We start from the raw sequence: 2,508 nt of genomic DNA on the forward strand, positions 1-2,508 counted from the left end.
AAGATGCCGCCAAGTACCTGGACCCCTGCCTCCCATGTAGGAAAGCAGGGTGGAATTCTGGGCTTCTGGCTTTTGCCTGGACCAGCCCTGGCTTTTTCGGCCATTTGGAGAGTGAACCAGAGGATGGAAAACTTGCTCTCTTTCTTTGTCTCTTGTTTCTCTTTATCTTTAAAATAAAATCTTTTTTAAAGGCTTACCATCATTTAGTATCCTATAATAGTATGAATTTTCATTCAAATAATGCTATTTTAAGTAGATTGTTTTAATGTGTTTCTAAGAACAAAGTTATACAGATAGGTAACATGATAACATGGCGAAGTCTCTCTCCCTCTGTCCTTCTCTACTCCTTCCTTACTGCACCCTTCAGGCCCTACAGTTAAGCACCTTTCTGTTTTGTGAATCCTTCTACTGTTATTTTTGCAAATACAATCAAATACAAACACATGTCCTTATTCCTACCATCCTACCATTTCTTACACAAACGGTAGCATCCGTACAGTCTAAAATGTACTTTGTGTTTCCATTTAATACGTAGAGGAGGTTCTTCCATTTCAGTTCCAAAAAATCTTCCTCTTTCAGCTGTATAATATTCAATCATGTGGCTATGTCAATTTCTACTGTTGAACACTAGTTATTTCCAGTACTTGCTTATTATTAAACTGATAAGAACAAATACTACACTTGATCTTAGCCAAAAGGCCGAGAAGCGATAGTACTTGCTTATTATAAAGAATACTTCATAGGATAACCTTATACAGACAGCATTTCTTATTTGTGCAGGATTATTTATTGAATAAGTTTCCTGAAATAGGATTCCTGGTCAACAGGTAAAACATTTTTATTTTGGTTGGTGTTACTAAATTCCTCTCTGTAGGCATTAAATCATCTTACATTCCCAAAAGTATCGCATTATGAGAATGCCTGTTTTCCTGTAGTCTGGAGAATGCTGAAGGAGCTCCATCAGTTTTCCCGAAAGGTAATCTAAGTTGCTGCTTTGCAGCTGTTGCAATAGTGCTGCAGAGATCAATGACACCTGTTCTAACTAGGTATTCTTCCTCCTGGGCCTGAGTAGAATAAGAAAATTCGTCTTAAAAAGATGAGAGAGATGTGCTATACATGAAGCAGGAGACTTTCCTCAAACTGTGAAAGCAAGGAAATAGAGATGGAGTTTTTCAGAAGTTTAATTTATCTCTGGAAAGAAAAGATTGGAAATCAATTGGACTCTATAGTGATCAATTTTATAGGGAGAGAAGTGCTGGACATTTTCTGTTATTTGTTGTATTTGCTGCTTTTATCTAATAAACATTTTATTATCACTTACTCTGGTAAGCTAGGTTATGTAATTGAATTGAGCATAGTTGGCGATGGAAAATAGAATGGAGATGATTTTTTTATCTAACTAGCATTCAAGGATGCACATTTTGCTGGTGTTTCCGTGATGGTGGGTGTATATCCTGAGGGAATATATTGTGACAGTACTCAGCGCTAAGAAATCTGACCAAATAGCAGTTCCATCAGAAGGCTCACCAGTTTTTTTCTTCTCGGAACTCTCCTCGGGACTGTGGATCTGCTTCTCTTTCCAAGGTCTCTTATACTCTACTAGCTCAGTTTCAGTTTCTCCTTCTGATTCCTCTTCCTTTTAACCTCTTTCTATATTTATATCCTTCAATATTTTTCAACCCTCTCCTCTTCTCACCCTGTACTTTCTCTGTAAATGGTTTCATCTCCCTTGCCCCATTTAACTTGTAAATGCTGCATCTCTAGGCACATCTCCAGACCTGCATATTTCAATCTGGAGATACCACAACTTGTTCCAAATGGAATTCATTAACTCTTCAAAATTCCTTTTTTTTTAAGATTTTTCTATGAAAAATCTGAAACCTAAAAGTCACTTGTGATTATTCTCTCTGACTTCTATATCCAATCAGTTACAAAGTCCTTATGATGAACCTCTCCTGGCCTACCTTTTCCATTCCCACTGCCCCTTCCCTACTTCAGAGCCTTATTCTAACACGATGCACCAAAATAGCTTCCTGATTAGTGTCTATGCCTCTTGACCAGGGGTAGGGCACTATTTCCAGTGAGGGTCATTTACATATTAGTCACATTATTCGTGGGTCATACAGAATTATTGACTTAAAAATCATCCTGCTCTAGATTTATTGAATTTCAAGTTCTGCCTGTGGTTGCCTAGGCAGGATTGAACCAAAAAATTTTGTGGCCCTTATACTGCCTGCCAGCTAGATGTTGCCCACCCCTGCTCTAGACTCTGCTACCAACATACCACTACCCCTCCCCCTAACCTAAAAGCACTATCCACTTTGAAGCCAAAGTAAAATTTATAAAATACATTTGAACAAGCAGATCCTCTTGACAAAAGTCTTTAATGATGTCCTACTGCTAACAGGACAGTATCCAAGGTTTTTAGCTGAACATTGAAAACCTTTATAATTTGACCCCAGTCTGCCTTTTTATGTCCATCTCGTATCATTTTTTCATACTAGAATG

The 2,508-nt window shown here is 37.8% G+C and overlaps 1 pseudogene; it reads right to left on the reverse strand.

The window, feature by feature from the left end:
• Positions 1-597: 597 nt before the first annotated feature.
• Positions 598-711, reverse strand: LOC127485077 (U2 spliceosomal RNA; annotated as a pseudogene).
• Between the last annotated feature and the right edge of the window lie 1,797 nt (positions 712-2,508).

This window comes from Oryctolagus cuniculus, chromosome X, assembly GCF_051225735.1.
Source record: "Oryctolagus cuniculus isolate XC-2025 breed Fujian yellow rabbit chromosome X, ASM5122573v1, whole genome shotgun sequence".
NCBI classification, from domain to species: Eukaryota; Metazoa; Chordata; class Mammalia; order Lagomorpha; family Leporidae; genus Oryctolagus; species Oryctolagus cuniculus.